The sequence below is a fragment of the Notamacropus eugenii genome, chromosome 3 (assembly GCF_028372415.1).
Source record: "Notamacropus eugenii isolate mMacEug1 chromosome 3, mMacEug1.pri_v2, whole genome shotgun sequence".
In the NCBI taxonomy this organism is placed as follows: Eukaryota; Metazoa; Chordata; class Mammalia; order Diprotodontia; family Macropodidae; genus Notamacropus; species Notamacropus eugenii.
Genome location: NC_092874.1, coordinates 11232992 through 11253074, shown reverse-complemented (window position 1 = coordinate 11253074; position 20083 = coordinate 11232992). Strand labels below are relative to the sequence as shown.

The window sequence follows — 20083 nt, the reverse complement described above, 5'->3', positions numbered from 1 at the left end:
GCAGGCTCCTGACAAAGTCCAGCATATTTCTCTGTGTGCCAGTGACAAAAGCAAAGGAGATTTATGCCGACCTTCACTGTTCAGTCCATCCAAACCATTTACCTCCCAACTCTGGTTAGTTTCCCTTCATACACATCACAGATCAAAATGCGCACCTCCTCTCCATCCCAGGAGGGCTCTGGGCTTTCAGTCCGTGGGAATCCTAAGGCAGCTCCTTCTCAATCCCAGGGACAGGGACAAGAGGACAAAGACAGCTCTAAGTGAGAAGGAGGAAATGCAGACCCACCGAAGAGAAGGGATGGGGGGAAACACAAAGGGAGTTTTCCTTAAGGAAATGATTTACAAGCTATGAAGTTGTATTCATAAGTCCATTTTCAGAGCCAATCTGCTTCCAACAGTCAAAGTTCAAAGATGCAGCCTTAGGTCAGGATGAAGTGGAAATATCTACTTTGTACTGTGTAGGAGCCACAGAGCAGCTCATGGGGGAAATCGGGAGGTTCCAAAGGGTAAATGTTACTTTAATTTCATGTCACCAAATTGCCGTTCCAGTTGCCCACTGTCTATAAAGTAGTCCCATTACCTCCATTACAAGATTAAAATGCTACAGAGACTGATTACAGCAAGAGGGGAGTGAGATATTTACAGTCTTGTCTCCATCTTGGAGCACTGGGGCCAGTAGATGGAGTGAACACTGAGAATAGCAACAAGCAAACCAGCTAAGCCATTTCAAAACTATTGGGCCCCCTCCCATCTCATCCCATCCCAAAGTGGCTAACAATTCCCTCTCCTTTCCCAAGTTATTTGATGTCAATATATCTTTATTGAAGGAGGCAGATCACACACAAATGAATCTTCTGATCAATGTAGCTCAGACCGGCAGGGAATTTGTCTTTGCTTCTTTCCACAGAACTAAGTGATCCTTTAGTTCTCTTATGGAAACTGGCAAGGCCTACGTTCTTCCCCTTGGCAGGTCATTATTGTTGGCCAGCACATCAGACAGCTTCTCTTAGTGACCAGTAGCTACAGTACAAACACACCACCTACACAACCAACAGTGCTCTGGTTCAAATCCTGACTCTGATGCTTACTTACTGGGTGACCATGGGTAAATCACTTAACCCCTCATCTGTAAAATGGCAGGGGAAGGCAGCTGGATCAGATGGGCTCTAAGGTCCTCACTAGGCTGACATTGTTGATCCTGTGACTGCTGATGCCTTTACAGATGAGGTTCTGGAGTGCAGAAAGAGCCCGGTTTGAAATCTGTAAATATACACTTCTTAACTGCCACATGACTAAAGACAGACTCAAGAAACACTACCGGCATGTATTCAGTCTAGACAATCAATTGTCCTTAACACCCTAAAAGTGGCAGACAAAAATGTCAAATGAAAAGCCTACTTGAAGGAATGATTCAAATGACATACTGAACATTTTTTAAAGGTGAAGCTGATGCCAATCCATTGCCTAAAGCCTCTTGACATAACCCCTTTGGTTAGTGGTGCTCTCTCTTCCCTCTTGACCTCCCTCTTCCTGGTGACCTTTCCGAACCTCTGCAGCCACTCTTTGACCCTTGTGACACCACTTCTTAGCTCAGTGTTCCATCCCAGAACCTGCCCTATGGGAAGGGGTCTTTCCATCTCCCTCCATGAAGCTGATTCTCACACTCCTGCAACAGCAGAAGAAAACTGGGGTTGACAGGAATAAAAACGCATGCTCAGTAGGAATCAGTGATGGTTAGAGTAAAAATTCCAAAAACATTCAAATGGAGAAACTCTAAAATGTGGCTTCATCGTCTAGTTTGGCAAATTGGTTCCTGAGTATTAGTTTGCTCATCTATAAGAGGAGGGAGCTCTTGTCCATTTTTAGGCTGTTATATATGGTGAATCAATCAGGCAATGAATTAACAACTAACTACTGATTAAACCTCCTATGTGCCAAGCACTGACCCCAGGGATTCATATACAATGAAGTAAATAATTCCTACCCACACAGAGCTTATATTCTAATGGGGGAGAGGGTGATTCATTATAATACAAAATAAATTAAGAGTAGATTTTCCATTAGTCCATTTCCCAGTTGGTCAAGTATACTAGACTTGAAAGTAATAAAGGTAGGCTTTTATAAATACCCTGTAATTCAGACAGTCACTAAACTACGTTAGTATACACACACACACACACACACACTCCAGTCCATCATTCCAAATTAGTCAAGTTCACATCTATTTTAGTCTGCTTTCTAATCACGTGAAACTTTTGGCAAAGCATCTGAGAGCCTCTTTCCTGTCCTGTAGTTTCTTTGCAACCAACAAATTATAGAGTCATGCCTCCCCCTTTAGCTAATGACCTCTGCCCTGTCCCAATTAAAAGACAAAGGCAGGGGCTTTCCTTCTGGATGTGGCCTTATTCTGTCCTTTGGATAGCTAATAAGAATCTAGTTGGCCATGCTGCTGCCTTGACTTTTAACGGGATGGAGAGGGGCTCACTGATGCTGTAGGATGCAGGATGGGCTACATGGAGTCAGGCAAAGAGAGAACTAGTTGGGCAGAGGAGAAACATCAGGCATGAGGAATGAGTGTGGAATTTCTCATTCATCTAGGAAAAGGCCACCTACAGCGAATAAATAGTATGTACAGTTGTATGGGGCAAGTTTCCTACATAACCAAAAATTAGACTTTTTCCTGTTGGAAGGAACACTAAAGGCCATCCAGTCCAGTCTGTCTCTCTTTTGGAAAAGGAAACTGAGGCAGAAACAGTTGACATGACTTGCCTAAAGTCCACAGGTATTACCTGGAAGAGATGAGATGAGATTTAAATCAAGATCCTTTAACTCCAAACTCATCACATTTTCGAGCGCATGGTGTTCCCTTTCTAACACTTGAGGCAGCCAGGTGGTCCAGTAGATAGAGTATCAGGAAGACCTGAGTTCAAATCCATTCTCAGACACTTACTAACTGTTTGACTTGGGTAAGTCACATTTGTGTTTGCCTCAGTTTTCCTCATCTATAAAATGGGAATGATAATATCACCTACCTGCCTGGGTGAGAATCAAATGAGATGATTATTAAACACTTGGCACAGTCCCTGCCTGGCATATAGTAAGCACTACATCAGTCTTAACTATTTTGAGAGGTATAAGTATTAGGGAATTGCTTAGGGAATTGTTTGCTTCTGATCTGAATCTAGTCAGATGATTATTTTGATTATTTTTTCATACCTACAGGAATATGTTTCATTAACACTGTTTTAAAAACATATCTAGGCTGTGACGGATTTGGAATCAAAAGACCTTGGTTCAAATTACCCCCTCTGACACTGCCTATATGAACTTGGGCAAGTCACTTAGCCTCTATGTGCCTCAGCTTCCTCATCTGTAAAGAGAAGGAACTGAACTAGAGAATTTTTTGGGTCTCTTCTAACTCTAAACCTTATCACCTCTTAGCCCTCATATCAAAACAAACATGATCCTTTCCTTCCTATGAATGAGAGAATGAAAAATGGAGGCATGCAGCTTTTAGAATTTTGGTGGAGGTCATTCTTTGAAGCCCTTGGCAAAGTTCCCCAGACCCAAGAAGCCTATGTTTATAATGCTCCCTCTCCACCTTCTCTCTTGCTCTTTGAGAAAATGGTGCCAGGTTTTTATTTTTGTTTTAAGTGCCTAATCCCCTCATTGACAATGAAATGGGGGATGAAGTGAAGAATGCCATCATGATCAGTAGGAAATCACAAAACCCTACAGTTCTATTTCTGTCATCATTTCTGCTCTGTTTTCAAGTTATATGGGCTGTTGTTTGGGTGTGGGGGGTCCAGCCAGCTTGTAAAGTGAAATCTGAGGACCACTTTGTTCCTTCACACATTTATCTAAGGAAAAACAAGAGGGGCAGGGGTAAGTGAGGGGGGAGGAACATCCCGTCTGACCATGGGAGCGGTAACAGTTAGTTTATTGGGCTACAATGGAAAGATTTCCTTATACGAGACCCTACCCCCACATAAAACTAAGGGAAATGTCTCCCTCCTGACAAAACATACATCTTAGTAGTTTTGACCATCTACACACAGATTTCATGCCGCTCTCACATATCTATCCTTTCCTATTCCTCACTTAGACTTGGCCCCTACCAGGTCAGCAATTATCTTATGGGATCTTGAAGTTCCTGGTTTGGTGCTGCTTTATTTCAAAGGTCCAGGAAGAATTAACTATTCAGTAGAAAAAAGTAAAGGCCACATGTCACTAATATTATTGAAGTGACGTATGAATTAAAGGTGCCCATATGTTCTAATTCCAGATTGATAAGAAGACGCAGAAGGAAAGAATGGCGGGGGCATCAGTAAATTCACTGATAAAAACAATCTAGACTAGTGTTATTATCTCAACACACCTTTCACCTCCTCCCCCACACATCCACTAGGGGATTGTGTAATGGAGGACACAACTCTGCCATTGACCATCTGTGGGATCTGGATAGGTCAGTGAGCCTTGCTGGTCCCACTTTCATCTTCTGGAGAAATGAAAGGTTGAACTAGATGAGATCTGAGGTTGCTTATACTCCTAGCCCTAAGAGTCTTTCTTTGACTTCCAAATGATTTAGCATTTTTAATCCACCTGTAAACATTTCTTAAACACTGACTGTGTATTAGGCATTGGGCCATGCACCAGAGATCACTAAACAGACCCCCATACATCTAAGTATAGAAGGGGCTTCTATACTGAGGATTTTGAACAGAGAATTGGATATCAGGGACTCACATTTTTCACCCTGGGTAGCTTAACTGATCACTTATTTAGACAAGAAACATACAATGTTACTCTTTGTAACAACTTGAAAAGATTGTAAGTGTTTCCTAATAGTAATGGACCATTTCCCTTAGAACTAAAAAGAATTACTTTGAAAATGTAAGCACTCTTTTTCACTCAATATCTATACAGATTCAATTACAACATATTCCTTAAAGAAATCAAGATCGTGGGGGAGGAGCCAAGATGGTGGAGTAGAAAGATACACATATGCTAGCTCCTAACCCACAGCCCATAATATACCAGCAAAGAGGAACTCCCAACAAATTCTGGAGCAGTGGAAGCCACAGAACAACAGAGTGGAGGAGATTTCTGTTCCAGAGAGACCTGAAAAACCAACAGGAAAGGTCTGTCACGCACCAGACCTGGAGCAGACCCCAGCCCTGCCTTGGCCACACGGCACCAAGAGGTGCAGATCCGAGCAGGCTTCAGGGATGGAATCTCCAGTGACCGTGTAGGTCCCTCCACCCACAGGTGCCAAACGTCAGTGAGAGGGTTTTTTCAGCTCGCCAAGAGGGGAGCCAGGTGTCTCCATAACTCAGTCCCCCTCAGGAGGCAGCAGAGGAGGCAGCAGCAGACAGGGGCTCCCAAAGCAGGCAGGAGCTCAGATCCATTGTTGAAGGTCTCCACATAAACCCCCTGAAGGAACTGAGCCCCGTGTGGAGGCCCTACCCCAACCTGAGCCCCTGAACCTAATCTCCTAATGGGAAGCAGCATTTGAATCTTAGCCCCTAAGCTCTGGCTGGGCTGCTCTGGAGGTGAGATAGGTGTGAAGAAGAAACCCAGAAGTCAAGTAACTAGCTGGGAAAATGCCCAGAAAAGGGGAAAAAAAATAAGACCAAAGAAGGCTACTTTCTTGGTGAACAGATATCTCCTCCCATCCTTTCTGATGAGGAAAAACAATGCTCACCATCAGGGAAAGACACAGAAGTCAAGGGTTCTGTATCCAAACATCCAAAAAAATATTCAATGGGCTCAGGCCATGGAAGAGCTCAAAAAGGATTTTGAAAATCAACTTAGAGAGGTGGAGGAAAAACTGCAAAGAGAAATGAGAGAGATGCAAGAAAAGCACGAAAAGCAGGTCAACACCTTGCTAAAGGAGACCCCAAAAATGCTGAAGAAAATAACACCTTGAAAAATAGGCTAACTCAATTGACAAAAGAGGTTCAAAAAGCCAATGAGGAGAAGAATGCTTTCAAAAGCAGAATTAGCCAAATGGAAAAGGAGGTTCAAAAGCTCACTCAAGAAAGTAGTTCTTTAAAAATTGGAATGGAACAGATGGAGGCTAATGAGTTCATGAGAAACCAAGAAATCACAAAACAAAACCAAAAGAATGAAAAAAATGGAAGATAGTGTGAAATATCTCATTAGCAAAACAACTGACCTGGAAAATAGATCCAGGAGACACAGTTTAAAAATTATGGGTCTATCTGAAAGCCATGATGAGAAAAAGAGCCTAAACATCATCTTTCATGAAATTATCAAGGAAAACTGCCCTGAGATTCTAGAACCAGAAGGCAAAATAAGTATTCAAGGAATCCACAGATCACCACCTGAAAGAGATCCAAAAAGAGAAACTCCTAGGAACATTGTGGCTAAATTCCAGAGTTCCCAGATCAAGGAGAAAATATTGCAAGCAGCTAGAAAGAAACAATTCAAGTATTGTGGAAATACAATCAGGATAACACAAGATCTAGCAGCTTCTACATCAAGGGATAGAAGGGCATGGAATAGGATATTCCAGAAGTCAAAGGAACTAGGACTAAAACCAAGAATCACCTACCCAGCAAAACTGACTATAATACTTCAGGGGAGAAAATGATCTTTCAATGAAATCGAGGACTTTCAAGCATTCTTGATGAAAAGACCAGAGCTGAAAAGAAAATTTTACTTTCAAACACAAGAATGAAGAGAAGCATGAAAAGGTAAGCAGCAAAGAGAAATCATAAAGGACTTACTAAAGTTGAACTGTTTATATTCCTACTTGGAAAGACAATATTTGTAACTCTTGAAACTTTTCAGTATCTGGGTAGTTGGTGGGATTACACACACGTACACGTACACACACATGCACACACACAGAGACAGAGAGAACAGAGTGAATTGAATAGGATGGGATCATATCTTTAAAAAATGAAATTAAGCGGTGAAGGAGAAATATATTGGGAGGAGAAAGGGAGAAATGGAATGGGGCAAATAATCTCTCATAAGAGAGGCAAGCAAAAGACTTTTTAGTGGAGGGAAATAGAGGGGAGGTGAGAGAAAAACATGAAGTTTACTCTCATCACATTCGACTAAAGGAAGGAATAAAATGCACACTCGTTTTGGTATGAAAATCTATCTTAAAATACAAGAAAGTGAGGGAGAAGGGGATAAGCAGGGTGAGGGAGAGGGCAATGGGACGAGGGAGCAATTTGAAGTCACACTCTTGGGGAGGGACAGGATCAAAAGAGAGAATAGAGCAATGGGGGGCAGGATAGGATGGAGGGAAATATAGTTAGTCTTACACAACATGACTATTATGGAAGTCATTTTCAAAACTACACAGATATGGCCTATATGGAATTGCTTGCTTTCCCAAAGGGAATGGGTGGGGAGGGAGGGATGAAGAGAAGTTGGAACTCAAAGTTTTAGGAACAACTGTCTAGTACTGTTCTTGCTACTAGGCGATAAGAAATACAGGTAATGGGATATAGAAAGTTATCTGGCCCTACAGGACAAAAGAGAAGATGGGGACAAGGGAAAGGAGGGATGATAGAAGAGAGAGCAGATTGGTGATAGGGGCAATTAGAATGCTAGGTGTTTTGGGGTGGGGGAAGAGGAAAAATGGGGAGAAAATTTGGAACCCAAAATATTGTGAAAATGAATGTTAAAAGTTAAATTAATAAATTTTTAAAAAAAGATCATGTTAAATAGTCTGCGCTCATGGCTGGGCCAATTTTTCATTTAAATATGATAGTATTTCCTATGTTAATTTATAGTTATAATGCTATCCCGATCAAACTACCAAAGGGATCATTTTCAAAAGTTCAATAAAATCATGACAAAATTCATTTAGATAGACAAAAGGTTAAGAACATAGAAAACAATGAAAACATAGGAGTGAAAAGGAAATATTGCTTCTAGACTTCAAAGTCTATTAAAAAGCAGCAGTCATTAAGACCATGTGATATTGGTTAAAAAGTAGACAGACTAGATAAAGGAGAATCAAAAACAATGGAACTCAAAAACCTGCTGTAAGATAAATCTGAAGAGATCAATTACTTAAGGAGGAAAATTTGCTATATCTTAACAATTTCTTCAAAAACTAGAATGCAGACTTGAAGAAATTAGGCCCAGCCCAACACCTTATAATGCATTCCATATCAAATTCCAAATGGATATATGACAGCAATATGAAAGATTATGTGACTAAAAAAATTAGAAGAGGATATTATATACTTTTCACAGATAAAAGTGAGAGATATGTTCTTAATCAATCAAGGGATAGACAATTACAAAAGATGAAACAGATAATTTTGATTCCACAAAACTGAAAAGCTTCCCTATAAACAAAATTAATGATTTCTAGGATAAAAAGAGACGAAGCAAAATGAAGAAAATTTTTGTATCACATTTTGAGATAGGGGTTTAGTATCTCAGATACAGAGACAACTAATAGAAACATAAAAGCCTAAAAGTCTTTCTCCAAGGCTTCTTCTAGTCAAAGGGTATGAACAAACCATTCTCCAAAGAAGACTAGTAAATTGTTAACAACCATATGAAAGAATTGAAATAACCCAGAGGTTTTACCTTTGCCAGAAAATGAACAAAAACAATAAAAGGGAATAGTCAATGCTGGAGAGGGTAGGGAATGTGGAGAGACAGAAACACGAATACATTACTGGTGGATCTGTAAATTAGTAGAATCATTGTGGGGAAAAATGGAATTATTCAAATTAAGAGGTTGAAAAATCCATATCTTTTGACCCAAGGAAGTCCTGGTAGGCATGTGCCTCAAGGAGATAATTGATATTGAAAAAAAAAGTTACCACAATAAATAAAAACATTTATAGCGGCATGTTTTAGGGTGATAAAGAACTTGAAACAAAATAGAAACCCAACTATTAGGGAAAGGCGGAACAAAGAGTGGTACGTGAGTGGGATGGAATATTACCACGCTTCATGAAATGGATAAGTATGATGAACACAGAGAAACCTGGAAAGACTTACATAAACTGATGCAGGGAAATAAACAGAGGCAAGAAAACAATATATAAATTGTAAAAACAATATGCAAATTACAAAACAATCAAAAGAGAATGCTGCGAAAGTACAAAGAACCAAGAGATTCCCAAAGAAAGGCTATATGTGAGAAGACATGTCCACCTCACTCCCTCTGCACCACTGGGAGGTCCACTGGTATGGGATATTGCATGTATTTTCAGAGAGTTTCAACGTATTGATCAGTTTTGCTGATATTTTCCTTCTTTTTTTCTTTAAAAATAGTATTTATTATATTGAATGTGTGTCTCAGAAGGAGGAGGTGGGGCTAAGGGATAATGCAAGACAATCGGCATTAAAACAAAGGCTTCCAATTTTTTAGAAAAAGAAAATGATCATTATAAAATTAAAAAGAGTAAGTGTGGTCCCAAAGAAAAAATGAAAAAAGATACCTTCCAAATCTTTTGCAGATGTGGAAATCTGCAGATGTTGAACACTGCATATATTTATTATCAGATTTTATATGTACACACACACACACATATATAATGATCTTTTTTGCTGCTTTTTCTATTCTTTCTCTTTTTTATTTTATTTTTTGCTTTTTTGTTATGTGGCAAGTAGGATATGGGGGACATTTAGGAGCTAAAAAAAAGATATACATTCATTCTCTTTTTTAAAAGAAACAGTAAAAATGAAAATGCAAAGTGTTATGTAGAATGAATCTGAACCAAGCTGAGCTCCTTGAGAGTGAGGAGCCTTAGGAAGGTGGTTGAATTAGCATAATTAGATTATTTTAGAGACTCTGATAAATTGCAAATCTATATCATTAGTTACAGTGACTTTCTGCTTATGGACATAAGATTTATGAAGCTATTTATGCATTACAAATACGGGACTCTCCCTTTTTTATCCAGTTGCGGTGACAGTAAGATGAAGAGGGCACAGTACATTCTCATCCTCTTTGCAATTGACAAGCTGTGAGCTACAAGCAGTGATGACTCATTCACACTTCCTTTAATTGCATATATTTGTATATACATACACACATATATATTTATACCCTATACATACATTATACACACACATATACATACATGATACACATGCATTTTTCTCCCCTCTTTTAATTTCAGCTGTTTCTCAGTTCACTCTTTTCAGCAATAATTGCAAATCAAGAAAGATCTGTAGAAAGCCAGGGTCGAGGGTGTGGTAGGATCACCAACCTCTTCTAAAATGTAAAGAGGAAACAGGAACGATACTTGAGGACTTCAGGAAATGTGTTTCTTTTCAGAGACTTTTAGTAAAGGTTGGAAAAAATATTTCCCAGATAAAAGAATGCTTTTAATTAGAATAATCAATCCACCAACAAGCTTTATTAAGTTACCAGCTGTTGTCGAAACACCAGAACTAGAAAAATGGGAGCAAAAGGGAATGTGACAGTCTTCCAGGTCACACTGCCAGGTCCATTGGCCAAATGGTAGGCCAAGGTAGATGATCTCAGTTATTATAAAATGAAATATGCACTCTATTTGTCCTCATGTACGTATTATCTATATGGTAAGAAACCCAAGTAATGGACATCTAGCATAAGTTAAAAACAAATTCAATAAATCAAAATGATGCAACTTTTTTTTTTTAAGGAAGACGGAGGGGGCCAGACCTGTGACTTCATCTGTGTGGGGGAATTCCCCAGCAAAGAATCTCCTTCCTCCACCCAAGATGATCTGCAACTTAGCTGTAACTTCAAGCTAATTCAATATTAAAGATGATAAAATAAGCGTGCAAAAGTCTGGAATGTCAAGAATGAAGGCTTTACTTGGAAAGTGCACTGTGAATATACTATGTTTCAGAAATGGGACTTAAAGACACAAATTCAATATGGAAGCATTTACGTTACTTTAAAAAAAGTGCCATCAGAGTGACTGGCCAGCCTTTCATCTTGTAATCTGACATTTGAAAGCTCTGTTTTCCAGTTTACATAATTTGTTCATGCAAATGTTGCTATTTTCCAGTTTAAAACAGACACACACATGTGTTTGAGAATTGAGGTTTTGAGATGATATGAAAAGCTTTTCAAAATTAAATGTGGAAGAAAAGGATTGGGGGAAAGATAACTTTTTTCTGTTTAAATTTCTACCCTTGCCTGGATGTCAAGAGATCTTGGTTCAAGCACGAGCTCCCAAACCAGTCAAGTAACAACAATAAAAAACTGTAGGGAAGGGGCCTTAGTCCACTGAAGGGGAAGAGATGCTCTCTGAGGCCTAGAACTCTGTGATATTTTTAAATAGCGTTTTTCACAAAGCAATGAGGTTTTTAAAAGGTCATTTTTCCTGCCAAACTAAGCTGGTTTGTTTCAACAAAAAAGCGTGTCAGTATTCCTGGAAGTGAAGAGGGTTTTCCTTCCCAAATTCTTCCAATTCTGAGCAAAGTCTTTTTCAGGCACTCGGACTCAAAAATACAAAATCAGCATTTATTTAGTTGAAATGTTTACCTTCAGGAGAGAAGACAGGAGCCTTGGAGTGTGCAAGGTAAGGTCCTACCTCGATACCTACAAAGGTGTACCCCCCACACCCACTCTGGCAAGACACTTACCTTTTCATGTGCCATTGAGCCCTCAGAAACTATTAACCAGTGATGACTTCCTGACGTATTCAGGAGTTTCCATATAGACACTTCCCTGAACTGATGATATCCCAAGGTCAGGCACTTCCCTACATCCAAATGTAAAATATACTCCACTACCCTCATAACAAATATTTTTAAAGCAAAAAGAATTACAATTGACAGGGATCTTGATCAAGAGAAGAACAGTGGAACAGAAGTGGCATTATTCCCTCTTCTGAACAGCTGGGATGACTTCCTAACTGGGCTCCCTACACTATTTCTCTAATTCTCCAAACCTCCCTTCAGAGAGCTTTATTTTACAATGGACATTTTTAAAGCTCCCATCTGACGCTTGCTGAGAAGCATCAGTGGTTCCCAAGTACTCCTTTATTTGGCATTCAAAGATCTGGCCCATGCTTACCTTGCCAGCCTGATTACACTTTACTTCCCTTCAGGCACTTTACAATTCAGCCAAACAGGCCAGGTACAAAATATTCCATTTTCTGTCTGTCTGGCTTTTCACAAGTTGTCCATCGTGCAACCTCCACCAGCAGGCAGGTGAAGCACTACCTCCTTCAGGAAGCTAAACCCAATTACCCTGCTTTCTTTTGTACATCCTTACATGAGTATCTACAGTTTGCCATGATACAATGTAGGCTTCCGGGAGCAATGGCGCTGAGCTATACAGAATAATGCTGCAAAACAGGTCACTGATATTATTCTAAATTTCCACATTGGAAACTTGGGTATGGCCAGACTCGGGTGTCATTCCCAGTTCCAAAGCAAAACCAGTTTTTCTGAGTGCTGCAGCCTCCATCACCCATAATCAGACAGCTAGTTCTCCCACATGAGCAGATATGGAGTCTCTCTGGCTATTAGCCCAGCATCAACTCAGGTTCTGTTTCATGCACATGTTTCAACCAAAGGCCAATAGACTGCACAGATGGAGATCTGCTGTTTGCCAGGATCATTTTATTTCAGCGTACTCCAACTAACCTTTGTCGAGGTTGTGGTGAGCCACAGAGAGGGTGGAGAACAGTTCCTCCTCCATAAATTATCTTCAAAGAGAGATTCAATCATATTTTATTCAACAACAACCAAGAAAAAAAGCTGTAGGAACTCTAAGAGGGAAAGCAGTGAGGGAAGAAAGAGGAAAGGAGGGAGGGAAAGAAAGAGAAGGGGAGAGAGAGAGAGAGAGAGAGAGAGAGAGAGAGAGAGAGAGAGAGAGAGAGAGAGAGAGAAGAACGACATAAAACTAAACACAGAAGTACTTTGCAGAAAAAAAACACTTTTTTTTTTAAATTGCACAGGCCAAAAGAGATACAGATGCATAATTTGAATGATGGGTGAGATTGTACAAAGTTAGAAGGGAAAATTCCCAACATACTTTCCGGCCCTTGAGTTTCATGGTCCAAATAAAGTACCAGGATCACTGAGTAGATGGCTTCATGGGAGCTTGGAGTTGCCAACAGCTTTAATCTTTCATTCATGAGAATGCTTACATCAGATAAGAGGGAGTTCATTAAACAGATCTGAGCAGGGATGTTAAAATATCCTAATCAAGTTACTTTCAGGACTTCACTAAATTTATTCAGACATCAAGCTTCCAGTAAGAAGCATTGTTTTCTATAATTATGTGTTAGTTACAAGCACATTTGGGATAAATAAAATGCGGAGTTATTACAAAGATGAAAAAAAGTCTATCAACTACCCACTGAAAGCACCCTGACACCCATAAAGCATTTCTGTAAAACACAGTCCATCCCAAGGGAGCCACTTTGGCAACTTGTGGCTGAAGAAACACAAGTTGAAATTGAAATTCACGTAAGAATTTGAAGTCTAGATTTTTCTGGCTGTGTCCTCAACTATCATTCTACCTGTGAATAAATGTGATATTTACATACCTCTTTTCCTCTTTCCAGGCAAAAGAAAATCTATTACTCCAAGCTATCTTTTCTATATCCAGAAGGGAAAAAATGGCCCTCAGATGTCACCACAAAAAGATAATATTTCTGATTCAAAATAGGCTTAAGAGTTTTCACATATATTAAGCTAATAATCCTGTTTTGGAAACAATGTGTGAACTTCTCTAAACTAATGTTCACATTGTTTTCTGGGCTAAAATGCTAGCTGGTTGGATATCAGAGATGTCTCCATTCCATGGAGAAGTCTCTCTGGAAGCCACTCCTACATCTCCTACAAATCCTTCTATCCCTTAAAGGTCTAGTTCAGGTGCTACCTCCTAAAGGAGGTAACTCCAGGTAGGAAAGGATCACAGAAGCCATCTGATTCAGTTTGCACCTGAGAGCAAAGAGCTCCTCTCCAACATAACTTAAATGTAGTTAGCCAGTTTTTACCTCAAGGATTCCTCATACCAGGAACCCATAATGTCCCAAGGTATCCCAAACCATTTTTTTTTGATAGCTCCACTTATTAGAAAGATTTGAGTTCATATTATAGGATCATAGAGTCAGAGCGAGAAAGGACATTTGAATCTCTCGGTTTATAGGTGAGGAAACTAAGTCACATTAGGTATAACTGACTTACCCAAGATTACCCATGTAGAAAGTAATAGAGCAGGGATGCAAGTCTATGTCATCTAAGTTCAGATCTAGAGTTCATCCATAATATAGCACTGTCTCCTAAATGTGTCTCTTTCCATTTACTCCAAATTCTGCACTCTGGGTCTCATCCCTCTCCCATATGACATCCTTTTAAATATGGCAAGATAACCATAGAGCTTCTCACAACTGTTTCCCTCTTCTAAGAAAAATCTCTTCAGTTTCTTTGACCAGTCCCCATACAATAGGATCTCATCATCCTAGATACCTTTTAGATTATTAATATCCTTCTTAAACTGAGTCCCCAGAACCAAACCTAATCCTCCAGATGTGTTCTGACAAGGGCAGAGGGCAGTGGGATGATTATCTCCCTAGTCCTGGGAACCATACCTTTCTTTAATGCAACTAGGATTGCATTACATCATTACTTCATTGTGTGCATTGTTTTCTATTTTTTGTCATATCCAATTCTTGGCTTATATTGCATTTGCAAGCCATGAACACTTTTCTGATGAGCTGCCATCACACCAAGTCTCCTTCTCAAAGATTTGATGCCCCTACCCCATCCTCAGCTAGAGAAGATCCTTTTGTTCCCCAATTTTTCACACTTGTCGTTTTGACCTTTGGAGCTAATTTGTGTACAAGTCTCATTGCCCTACTAAAACACATCTCTTTAGGAGGAGGCACCATGCCAACTGCCATGGTCCCTCAGTAAATACTGGCCACTTAATAGATGTTTGTTGAAGCCAAGTGTGCTCTGATGAAATCTAATTGAAGCTTCCTTTACATGCACTCTACTTTGAATAAAAATTGAATATCTGGTATAGGAAAGATCAATGGGAGAATGTTAACTAGAGACCTTTTTTTACACGTATTTTGTGAACTTGATGTAATCCATTGAAATGAAGTATTTTGCCTTCCCATAGTTATCAACATCTGACAGTAAATATTACTAGGTTTGTCCTTTTTTAAGTGTGCTCCAATTTTGTGTCTTTTATTTGGCTTCTGGGACTAAGGCTCAGTCAATATTTTCCTCTACTGATCCCTGGAAGTGAAACATGGGATTTTGCTTAAGCCACCAAATGGTTACTCTTCATAAAAGCACTAATTCCCAAATTTGCTGATGGTTGTCAGTTACTATAATTGTTAGCCACAGCTGGGTCTTTACCAAACTCCCAGAATATTTTCATGAGACATCACTTATATACTTAGTTACAACCAGTAGCCACTAAGTCACTGCCAGAGATGTTCCCGTCCAGAAAGTTGGATGCTTAGCTCTGATCCTCCTTTGAAAAGATTCCAGCAAAGTATTAATGTATTGGACTTTCTGCATATCAAGTGTTATTTTCGTATTGGTTTCCAAACTCAAATAACACATATGTATCAAGGATGAAAGGTGGAGAACCGCTCCAAAATTTCAAAAAAATAATGAATCTTTTATTCAACAATGATGCAATAATTTTAAGTACTTTCTGTGTGCAGGGCATTGGGTTAGGCACTGGGAACATGGAGGCTGTGCCTGTGCTGAGCCTGAAGGGAGCCGGGAATCTACAAGGTGGAAGAGAGGAAAGAATTCATCCCAGCCATGGACACTAACCCAGCCCAAGACAGGAGAAGGAAGGCTGAGTCTGAGCATCAGCAAATGGGCTCATTTGGCCAGAATGTAGAGTATGTGAAGGCAAATTGCCTGAAATAAGCCTGAAATGGGAGGAAGAGCTTAAGTTTCACAGTGAAAAAAACTGTATTTTTTCATAAAGTCAAAGGGAACCAATGAATATTCTTGAGCAGTAAAGTGCCAGGGTCAGAGTAAAGCTTTTGAATGATTATATGAATGGAAATAAAGAAAAAAATAAAGCAAGGAGAAGAATGGGGCTTAGAATAAATCACAAATTGAATTGATGAAATGGGAAATAACAAAAAAACCCAACGTCTATGGCCATACGTAATGTTGCTGTACCCAAACACCAGAAAAAGAAGCATGTGGATCATCTGCCTCATGCTGCTAAGTGTCAGGTTGCTACTTTTGGCATAATTGGCTGTGAAACACTGAGAATGCATGCATGCGTGCATACATACACACACACATGCATATATGCACATAAACATACACCTATTTATATATGCATACATGCTTGTGCATGTATGTGCACACATGTGCATATATGTGCATGCACATGCACACACGTATATGTATACATACATCCAACTGTCTTCATGCAGATTTAAGCTTTAATGGTTCAAAACTTCACTAAGACTTCCGGGACACCCTGTATGAATGTTCATGTGGAAAATATTGTTACTCAGAAAAGATAAATTTGGATACCAGTTTCAAGTTTCTATATTAGTATTTCCCAAATGACATCCCATAGAATTCTGGTGTTCCATACAATGGGGAAAAATACAATTGCCTGAAAAATGTCTCTTTGCCATATTAAATAGGGACTTATGATTTTGTCAAAGCTACTAATTACAATAATTCTTATGTGAAAACAGCCTTGATTTCCTCTAAATGTTTTCCAAATGTTTCCAACCCATGTTTGTTCCAGGAGAATTCAAGTTCCTAGGTCCCCCGGATCATGGGCTCTTACAGAATGTTTTCTGGCCATATTAATTTGGGACATCCTTCTCTTTTCTCGTTATCATACTTTAGGAGGCTCTTCCTATACTGTCTTGTAAAATCCATTCCTGTTTTCAATCCATATTTAATTGCTGTTAATTGTGGCAACCGTGTTGAATATTTAGATACATCACCATTTTGTTTTTCTTATACCTGGACATGGTCAGATACAAAACTTGAAGCTTCCAATATTTTATACTTTGAGTTTTTATTTTCACTTTGCCAGTTTTCACTTAGCATTTTTCATCATTCCCTACATTCTCCCAGAAGGCAAAGGCATCTTTTTTTTTCTTCTATATGACCTTCATTATTTACATAGCACTTCCTTAGACTTCAAACAGGGGTTGTTTCATTAAAGGTTCTAGATTCAGAGCAGGAGGACTTGAATTGGAATCAAGGCTTTGCTATTTACTCTCTGTGTGGCCTTAAACAAATCACCCAATTTCTTGCAACCTCAGTTTACTCATCTGTAAAATGAGGGGGCTGGACCCAAAGATCACAGAGGGCCCTTCTGGATCTGAGTGCTTGGGTTCATGAATTATGACTGCTTGAATAATGTGCTGTCAAGTCATAATGAATAAAGTCCCAAAAATATAGTGAGTGCGCATATTTTTGTCCTGTTCTTAGTTGAAAAAGAAACGATCAGCATCCCTGACAATGCAGGCCATCACAGAGATAACCTTGTCAGTGACGTTCACTGCCCAAATGGCTAAGGAGCAGAGAAGTCGGTAGAGAATTAGACCCAAGGGGACAAAGGTATTCTAGCCGAGGTCATGGACCCTAATTAATATCTCGAGGTATGAGAGGCCCTGGAGAATATACAGAAGGGGAAGCCAGGATGAGGAAAGGCAGTAAATCCAGTCAATTGAAAGAGCTGGGCATGTTTAATCTGGAGAAGAGAAGTGTGTGTGTGTATGTGTGTGTGTGTGTGTGTGTGTGTGTGTGTGTGTGTGTGTGTGTGTGTGTGTGTGTGTCTGTGAGCAAGAGTGTTTGTGTGTTTATTTCAAACACTATGAAGCAGACTTCTTATTTTTGGCCCAATATACAAGAGATGGAAGTCAGGCCTTGGTACATTGAGGGGTCACTCTCAGTGGAGATCTTCACATAGAGGCTGGATCATTCCTCTTTCGGCATGATATGGAGACAAAATGAACATGTGAAAAGCCCCCAAGTGTGAGTTGAGGACCAGATCCTAAGCTTGGATTTAGAGTACCTTTACTACTGTTCTGTGCCCTCCGGCAAATTCCTTTGACCTTGATGTGCTTCTATCAAGTAACTTGGAAATTTAGAGCAAAGTCCTCCCTGAGAACGAGGATGCTGGACTGACTCGTTCCTCCTTAGAGTTGGTTCAGTTTTGAATTGGCTCTTTCAAGCTGACACCTGTTCTCACTTCAGAACAAACACACACACACACACACATGCACACGCACACACACATATTTGTGATGTGAAGGACATAGGAGGTGACCACCTGGCCTCCTCAATCTGGCCTCCCTTTCCTGACATTTCCTTTTACTTCCTTCTAGTGTTTTCCATTCCATGACTGTGGCAGTTCCTCTCACACAGTAATCTCAACTCCTCTCTCTACCTTTGTCCTCCCTCTTCACCTTCAACTGCCCCAGAGCATGGCGGAAATACTACTTCATTGGTCATTTGAGGAGGTTGGGGGGTTTTATTTGAAATCATCAGCACCTAATACAGTGCCTTGGTTAGTTAAATATTTGTTGCATTGAATAAATAAAATTTATTGAACTGAATAGAATATGGACTTTGGATTCAAGAAGACCTGGGTGAAACCTTACCAATGATGTGCCTTTGAGCAAATGATTTAACCTCCCCATGGTGCAACTAGAGGCAACTCTCTATGGAAGCCCCTTGTGGGGCAATTAATAAGCATTTATTAAATGTCTACTATGTGCCAACTTCTGCACCAACCATGGAGGTACAAAGAAAGGTGAGCCACAGTCCCTGCTCTCTAGGAGCAGAGAGTTTGATATGGAGGAGACAATGTGGGGCCAGCTATGCACAAATGAGCATGACACAGGATAAACTGGGGGCAGTCCCAGAAGAGTGGTTCTAGCATTAAGCGGGGAGAACAGGAAGTGGCTTTCTAAAATAGAAGGTACGATTCTAGCTGCAACTTGAAGGAAGCCAGGGAAGCCGAAGATTGGGACAAGGAAGGAAAACAATCCAGCCAGGAGGAACGGCAAAAAGATCCTCAGGCTGGAGATGGATTATTTTGTGTGTGTGTGTGTGTGTGTATGTGTGTGTGTGTGTGTGCGTCCTTCATTGCCGAAGAAGATCATGCTATCAGAGAAATGATGATATGACTTGCCCTTGACTTTGTTTTGAGTGAGGGAGGGCTGTGCAAGTTACCAGCCTCACTTCTCCTCCAGAGCCATCTGAATCCAGTGACCATTCATCAGGATGACTGGAGATGGCCCAGGATGAGGCAATTGGAGTTAAGTGACTTGCCCAAGGTCACACAACTAGTGAGTGTCAAGTGTCTGAGGTGAGATTTGAACTCAGGTCCTCCTGACTCCTGCACTGGTGCTCTGTCCACTGCACGGCCTAGGAACAGGGTGAGGATTGTCTCTCTTCTGAACTTTTATCATTAGCACCTAGAGCTATGCTTGACATGTTCTAGGTACTTAAAGCTTGTCTACTGATTATTAGCTAAGTCAAAGACTGGTTAAGATCTACTTTAATGAAGGGCTTTATCCTATCTGGAGTTCCCTATGGGGGGGAGGGGAACAACACAGCTGCTTCACACAAAGGCATGAGAACCAATTTATCTCCTTCTAATCCACAACTCCCCATGACAAGAAGATGAAACTTTGTAGAGGAAATTTTTTCAAGGGACTAAATTTGCTCATGGTTGCATTTCCTTCAGGAGGAAAGAATTCAATTCATATGATATTTGGGATCATAAATTTAACATCAGAAGGGAACTTAGACTGATACCTGGCAGGGGCAGGGGGGAAGGTAGCTCACCCTAGGTCACAGAGCTTCTAAGAGGCAGAACCCTATGAATGCTGGTGAAGCACCTTCCAAATAGCCAAACATTTAGCATCTCATCATCTATGGACAGCTAAAATAGGCACAGGAAGTGGACTACAAGTCAAACAAACAAATAGTTCGATCCTTCCATGGATCAATGATACCATGGCTGCCTGCATCCAGTGTGAGGATTTCATCCTCCCCACACAAGCCTCCAGGACTAAAAGAAACCAATGACCCTAGCCTGGAACCCCACTTGCAGGAGTCAACCCTGTTCTCTTTCTCCCCTAACAAGGATTCA

The 20083-nt window shown here is 40.2% G+C and overlaps 1 protein-coding gene across 16 annotated transcripts in view; it reads right to left on the bottom strand.

Annotated features, from left to right (window-relative positions):
• The window catches only part of HDAC9 (histone deacetylase 9), an 885788-nt gene that overhangs the window by 324753 nt on the left and 540952 nt on the right, over positions 1-20083 (bottom strand). The window lies entirely within an intron of this gene.